Below are 8271 nucleotides of genomic sequence, written 5' to 3'. Positions count from 1 at the left end.
CTGATCCTCCTTTGCCCCATCCTCCTCTCTCCTCCTCCCTCTTCCATTTGGACCCTCAATATCCATTTCATCTGCTCCCCATTTCCTTTTTAGTCATGAACTAAGTCATGTAGATGATTTTCAAGAATATACAGAAACAGAAAATGATCACTTAGAAAGAGAATAAAAAAGAAAAGAGGCAGAGTTTATGATTTTTTCAACTTTGTAAGCAGACAACAATTTAGTGTTGGAAGTGAAGTCATATCAACATTTTCTTCCCTTAAACTCTTACCCTACAGGCTAGCTCTATAGCCACTGTTCAGATTTCTCCAAGGATAGAGATTAACCTTTCTGAAAACCGCAAAATAAACAAAGTTCTAAAGGCTAGAGTCCTAGAATGAAAATGCAACCATGCCACTCCCTGTTTTTTCTTTTTTTCTTTTTCTTTTTGAATCCTTCTGGGATTTACCAAATAACCTGTTTGACAGTCTAAAAAGGCCCTTTGGTATCTTCAAAGGCTGATGACATTTTAGTCCCTTCATCTTGAATTTGTGTTTAAAAGTAGGTTAAAATTAAAATTAGGCTAAATTTAGGCTTAAATTTAAGTTTTAAAATGTGTGAATTTTTATATCTAGATCCTCTCTGTTCAATCTCAGTCAATCAAGGGTGATTTTCACATTTATAATCCATCATCAGTGCCCTTTACTTACAGCACAGCATCGAAAGGCCTTGCTGTGTCATTATTGGGCTTTTCTACATATAAATAAGACCTGTTTTCTACTTTGTGATAGATGAGATGGGACAAGTCATTCATTCTTACCGTCATTCAGGAAGCCCGTGATGCAACTGTCCTTGTGTCTACACATTAGTTTTATCATGGACTTTGGCAGTAATAGTCTGGATAATGGAATTCATTCAGATCTCATAGACCAAAGCAGTTTTAGAAGAGAAAAACAGATATGAGTTCAGTCCTCCTGAAAAATTGCATTTATGATATACATGTTCCTCCAAATGGTGAAAATAAGTCAGACTTAAAACCAAAAATCAAAACAAACAAACAAAAACAAAAACAAAAATTTTCTTCTGAGAAATACAAGGATAATTTATATCTTGTTCCACAGAGACCTACAGAACAAACAGCAGGTAAACAGAAACCACAGTCTACATATTTTAAACTAAGCAGCATGCCTATAAATGAAGATAGTTATGTGTTAACCTTGTCCTGATGAATCTATGGGTAATACTTACTGTCCATTAGCAGCATGGCAGCCTGTTGGTATATGATACTTAAGTTGGCCAGAATACCAAGGGACATGAGTATAGCTCAGAGCTACTTATGAACATTTTTATGATGACTAATTATCACACTTGGGTTATGAACACATTGAAAATGTGGCTAAAAGAGTATGCTGATATTAATGTGGAACCCACAATTTCAGAAAGGAAAATATGTGGCCTTCATAATCTTCATTTCTGGGGCTTCTTACATTTTTGTGTATGTATGTGTGTGTTTGTATGAGATACTTGTGCCATGATTTATCTGAATCATCTATAACAGGACTATAATATTGTATATCCATGCAGAATGTCCTTACATTCATAAGACATATTGATCATTAGAAAAAAGAAAAACAAACCAAATCATTAGGATAATCCAAACAATTATCAGAATGTCAGAGAATTTCTATACACTGCAGAATTTCCAACATTCTATCAATATGTCTTTAGTGTTCTTTATAAATAAGTTATCCGATAGGATAAATTAGCAAGAAGTAAAATATATTAGCAAAAATGAGCATTTATTAAAATTAAGACATCATATAGAATGTGGTGAGTCTTTTATGCAGATATTGAATACATTTTACAAAGTAAAATACATTAGTGCTTGCAGAAAGAATTTGTTTTCTAGCGTGATACAGTCTAAACTGATGATATAGTGTATGCACATTTTAGAACCTCAATTAACATTAACACAATGGGTATACTGTTGTGGTGCTCATGTTTATATAAAGAGAATTAGGCAAAGATCCATTCTCATTGGGGAAATGATTTTAAGTCTTTTGTGGGGCCACTTTTTCCTTTATACATGTAGAAGAATTTTTTTTTCTCTTTTCATGCTTATTGTATGATGAAGCTGAAGCTGTCCTTTACTCCTCAGTGATCAGGCTTGTCAAAACATTAAAGCAGAGGGCAGAACACTCTGGGCGTATGCTTGTAGCTTGGAAAATACACTGGTGTTATGGTATAACCAAACCACCATTTGCCGGGATGATCAAAAGACAATTTGGCCGAGTGTCTGGAAAAACATGACTCATAATGTGTCCCAGTTTTTTCCCCTTCCCTTTAAGTATTAGTAAATGAAAGTAATATGCATGCAGATATGCTGATTACAATCTGATATAAATAAATAAATAGGTAAACAGTGCAGGGAGGTAGCAAGAAAGAAAGAAAGAAAGAAAGAAAGGAAGGAAGGAAGGAAGGAAGGAAGGAAGGAAGGAAGGAAGGAAGAAAGAAAAGATTCATTGAAGGCCAAAAATGAAGTTACTTACTTAGACTATAAAAGACAAGGAGGACAAGGTGGCAGGCGTGTCTCCAATAACCATCCTGGAAGAATGCAGCAATTTCCAGATCAAAGCCATGAAGGTCCAAGTGGCAGTAGATGTCTCTTATTAGGAAGAGATAACAGGAGGCTGAATTGTGTGATAAGTATATCACTCCCTTCAGGATTCAAACAGATGGAAGTGCCTGCTGGCAAACTTCACACTTTGAAACTAACAAGATGCTAACTTTGTAGGGAGGTCGTAACACCTGGGAGGAATGTGCACTATGTCCAGGCTGCAAACTACACCCCTAAAACATTTTGTTCTCATGACCACAGCTTCTGATGAATTCATACATCATTTGTTTTCCTTTTAGACAGGGTTTCTCTGGGGTAGCCCTGGCTGTCCTGGAACTCACTCTGTAGATCAGGCTGCCCTCAAACTCAGAGTGATGCACCTGCCTCTACCTCCAGAGAACTGGGATTAAAGACATGTGCCACCATGGCCCGGGTGAATTCGTACATCCGTAACAGGCAGAGTTCAGGGTTTCTAAGTGGAAAGAAGACATACAAGCATAAGCACTGACATTTATATCCAGTGATAGAAGAATAAATGAGTTCAGGGACAGGAATAAATTGATAAATAATTTCATCTACTGTAAAGAAAATTTTGAAGATAATTAAAAAAAAAACACTAAACAATTGAGTGAAAGGTCAATACCTCCTGGATATTTTTAAATCTTTAAAAATTTTAAATTTCAAAATTTTCTCCAGTAAAACTTTAATTTCTGACTATTATTATTATTTGTCTTACAACTTAGAACTGTATTTCTTAGTACATCTCCTCCCCCTCTGCATTGACTATGCCAACAAGTTCAACTCGTGTTGTTCTGTTTGAGAATCAGAATGAGCAAAATATGAACATATTTCTGTTGAGTTTTAGCCTTTTGACTGGTTTTGGATATTTACAAAATGAACAAGCAAACCAACTGTAACTTACCTGAAATATGTTTCCTTGCCAATAAAATATACTTTCCACAAGTGATGTGAAAGGGACTTAGATAAAGCCATTACAAGCATTACAAACTGTTTGTTTGCAATGCACTTACCAAAGAGATCTGATTAGAACTTAACGTATATCCTAGTTGAACTAACCCATTCACGTTGACATAGACCATGTTTCAAACTTGTGACAGGGTCATGGAAATCAGTCAGCACATGAAATAGCACATTCTATAGAAGAGAAGGGAAAGAGAAAAACAGGTTTCGTAAGGAGGGAGACAAAGTAAGTGTAGGAAATATATACTACAAAGAGAAAAGGCAGGGAAGAAGGGAAAAACAGAGGAACAAAAAGAAAGGTGGCCATTCTTTTTCTGCTTTGGCTATCCTCCCCCATGTCCACCTTTATTACCTCAACAACCAAATATCCTGAGTCACTCATTGCTAATTTTTAAAGAGGAATATTAGAATCGGTATTATATTTTAAAAAGTCTTCATGAATCAGAATCCTCTAAGCCTTTTTCCCCCAGATCCAATACTTGGATGTAGGTCACTGCCATCATATGGACACTCTTTCCAGTCCCTACTTCCACATCAAGGCGTTCACTAAGCATTCTTGGCAGCTCTAGCTGACTGAAGCCATCGCCTGTTAAATTCAATGGACAATGCAGAACGCCCCTCCGTCATTGTAGGCCCACCAATACTGCAGTCGAGGTCAGCCTAAAAACCCCTCAGCTTAATCCCCTTTTACCTTTGGACCTTCCTGGATCCAAATATCCCATGTCTTCATCGACATTTCAGTTGGTCTGAAGGCCATGTTCAAACAGCTCTTCCAAAGGTTTCTAGAATAAACATCTCAACACCAGTTTGGGCAGTATCTCTTTTTACTATTTTGAGGGGCTTTTATATTGCCTGGTAAAGTTGAAGCTAAAGGCAAGTGGTCTGCTGGAAAACATCACCCAAGAGTATAAGACCCAGGAAGGAGAAAAGATGCAGGCATGCTATTTTTCTCAGAGTGAGCATCTGTCTTGATTTCCTCTACCTTTATCCGATTTTACATGGGCTTGTGGGTTTCCAAATGAGTTTATATCCTTTTTGCCCATTAGGTAGTTTGGACAAACACCTCCCTTAGGCATCGTAGAAGCCTACCTGTCAATTTAAGATAAAACAAGGTATACTGAGGACTTCCCATAGGGCTACTGACAAGATATGAGGTTTTATTGACATTTAGGGTACACTAAATGAAATTGCTTCCCCAAGTGACTTGTCCCTTAAGACTAGGCTTTTGGCTTAGGGATGCTGATAAAAATCTTAGCATATCAAGATCCCATCTTGCTTCTGACTGGATTTCAATAAAATTCAAGAGCATAAGGGATGTTCAATATATTTTTTTTTCAAAATTTGGCTCCTCTTAATAGATAAACCAGAGCCTGACATTTCTGATTGAGAAAGGCCCTTCCTAGATTTAATACTAAATTTAATATGCTAAGTTTATTCTGTCAGCTACTTCCCACTCACCTGTCTCCAGCCACAGGCTTGTATTTTGAAAGATGATCGGGCAAGGTTATACATGTTCATTTTGAAATTTGTACTATCTCTCATTCTGTATGACATATGGAAGTGAATTTATTGAGAACGATCGCAAATATCCATGGATTCTGTAAATATGTACCAATGAAATTTTAACAGCTATCTTAAATGTGTGTGGGACTTTATAAATTGGCACAAGAGCTAAGCAGATAGCTAAAGCTAAGTAAAATAAAATTTCAGTCATCTGGGCCCCTTTAGAGTTCCGGTTGGGAATATCTTTGTAACGGAACAGTCTTCCGACGGAAAGATGCACACCTTATGGAATCTGAGTCTTTCGCATTCCTAAGGACAGGGCTACATCAGGCAGAACGGGCAATCAAATGTCCTCCAATGCCGCTAATTCTGTTCTAACTGGTTCATAATATGATTATTGACCAATGCTTGGCCCACTTGTATACTAAGTGGAAATCTGGAGCAAGCTACACCTTTTTTCCCTTTATGTCTGATGTCTTCTAGAAAAAGATGTGAGACTCTGGCAGAGACATTAATTTAGGTTGTTTTTTAAAGGGAAAAACAGGATTACATGAGAATTATCCAAAGTATAGTGATGTTATCCTCGACAAAACATGTGATACTTTGTTCTCTGTTTATAGTAGAGTCTATAAAGTTCTGTGGAGCAGCTAATGCAAAAGATAAGGACTGGTGAGATCACACACATCAGAACTCTGGGACAGGGCTGAGACACACACACTGGCAATGACCAAGTCACCTAGTACTCTTCAACAGTTCACTGTTCAGTGCCTGGAGGGATGTATTTGTGGACAGAATTTTCAACAGAAAGTTTTTATAACAAACAATGTACGTCAGAAGTTTATTTTATTGGTAAAATATTAAATAATATACAGAATTAAAAACTGCACTTACACTTCTGAGAAGAAATAAATCTTGGACAAATTATATGCTTGTTCCTGAGATTGGCTAAATTTATTCCAGTAGCTGTGCACTCGGACAGTACAAACCTTTATAATATAACCCTTTCACAAAGTATTACAAAGTTTCTGCAGCTTCTTTAGTTGTACACACATACACACATTCACACATGCATATACAACACTCACACACATATACACAGTAGCCACGGACACGCATAGAGCGTGCACATGTGTGCATTAAAAACAAGAAAATACAAGTCCCACAGTTTAGTCTGCAGTGATGAAACTGTTTAGTGGAGGTCTCCCAATCAGTATGCAGCAGAACGACAGCTCACACAGCTGCAGAGGCTGCTGCCGTATTTCTATAGTAAACCCCATTTTCTGAGGTATTTGAGCCTTAAAAAAAAAAAAAAAAAAAAAAAAAAAACCTACATTACACTGAGCAAACCTGGCATACAAGGTCTGGAATTTTAATTTTACAGATATTTATATATATATATATTTCTTTTTAAACAATAGTTTTTATTTCCCCAAATTATTAGTTTGAAAAAATGAGGTTTACTGGTTTGACCTTTTTTTTTTCTTTTTTCTTTTTTCTTCTAAAAAAATCAAAGTATTCTAGAAACTGTCAAGCAATTAGTCCTTAAAATAGTCTAATTACCTTTGGTATTGTTAAAGAAACAAAAAGTTAAGTAGCCAAGACACATACCATAAAAATGCAGTATATGCCTTAAAAAAAAAAAGCCAAAGAAATGTCTTTTTCTTTTTTTTAACAAAACATATTTACATTACAGCAGTTTTACTACAGGAACACAGGTATTAAAAAAAGAAAACAGCACACTAAATATAAATATGGATGATACAAAAGATACCTCTCTATCTGCATGAAAACAGGTCTGCTTCAAATATGTAAAATTTTTTCTTCAACAGGTATTATGAATTTAAACCTGACCTAAGTGCTTTAATATTTATTTTTCAAAAGGAGAAAAATAAAAACATTAAATATTAGTTTAATGTAAGAGCATTAGGCAAGAGTGGGAAAAAAAAAATCCAGTCTAATTTCAGCTTCAGGAAAAACTTCTCTCATATTTTCAAAGGAAATTTAGCCTAAACGAAGTTTCCAGAAAGTCAGAGAAGTTGTTTGTTTCTACATTTTCTGATCTTTTCATAGTGGAATGGTTTTCATTTTTGCTTGTTATGTCCTTTGACATGGTATAATTTCTAAGTTTGTTTTTTTTTTTTTTTTTTTTTTTTTTTGTCATTGGCTAGAGGAAAAAAAAGTTAATAAAAAAAATCACCATAGTTTTTAAGACTTCAAGAGGGGTATTGCACTTTTATGGAAAGAAAGATCATATGTTAAGCTCGATAGCAGAAGTTACCCTTGTGAAACTGTAAATAACACATGGTCTAGAAGGCCCGACTATTAAGAAGAAGCATGGGGCCTGGAGACCCCTTCCGAGCCTGGAATAAAATAGCAGAAGTGTTAAAGCACTTGTCCCCCCCAGTGGGGAGAAAGTTAAGACTCTTAACATTTTTATCCTCTTACTAACTGTTTGGGGGAAAATGTCTCTTCTCTCATGATTTGTGTTTTAGAAGGAAGCCAAACAAGTTCAAATCCAGGCAAAAAGGAATCAGACATATCCTCGGGTCACAAAATCCCTGGAGTCGAGTTGGGGGATTCATACTAGAGAATGAAGCAAAATGAGGGCTACGCTGCTCCCTAGCTCAACCCAGCCGTGCTTCAAAAATATATAAAACCACGCTTGAGTACAGAAACACGGCAGCAGATTATGCAGCTAACCAAAACCACCGAGACAAAAATTAAGACTTAATGAATCAGAAGTTCAGGGCTGACCTCCTAACGAGTAGGAGGGTCAAGAAAGACATCCAGAGACAATGGAGGAAGGGCCATGAACAGGATGGAGATGACAGGAAAGGGGCAGTTAGAACCAAATGGGTAACACCAGAACTTAGCCATACAGAAGGGAAGGTGCTTGGTGTACAAATTCTCAGGTGCTACACAGTCAGAAGCGAATCACAGTTTCAAAATTTGAACAACTTTTTAAAAAGAGCAAAGCAACAATAAGAACAACTCCAGCAGTCCCTTGATTCCCTTCCCTCGTTACAGTGTATTCGTTTTAACACCCATTTCTACTAAATGAGACTCAGTGACATGCTAGTAAGTCTGCAGTAGGGGACCCCGTGACCTCCCTCTGTCCAAATTTTCTTTACCATCTGTCACTTGAGGTAAACTGAAGGCCTGATTCTCTGCAAACTGGCTTTTTTTTTTTA

This window comes from Psammomys obesus, unplaced genomic scaffold (genome assembly GCF_907164565.1).
Source record: "Psammomys obesus unplaced genomic scaffold, mPsaObe1.curated_primary_1811, whole genome shotgun sequence".
Classification (NCBI taxonomy): domain Eukaryota; kingdom Metazoa; phylum Chordata; class Mammalia; order Rodentia; family Muridae; genus Psammomys; species Psammomys obesus.
Note: the sequence above shows the minus strand (reverse complement) of the source record.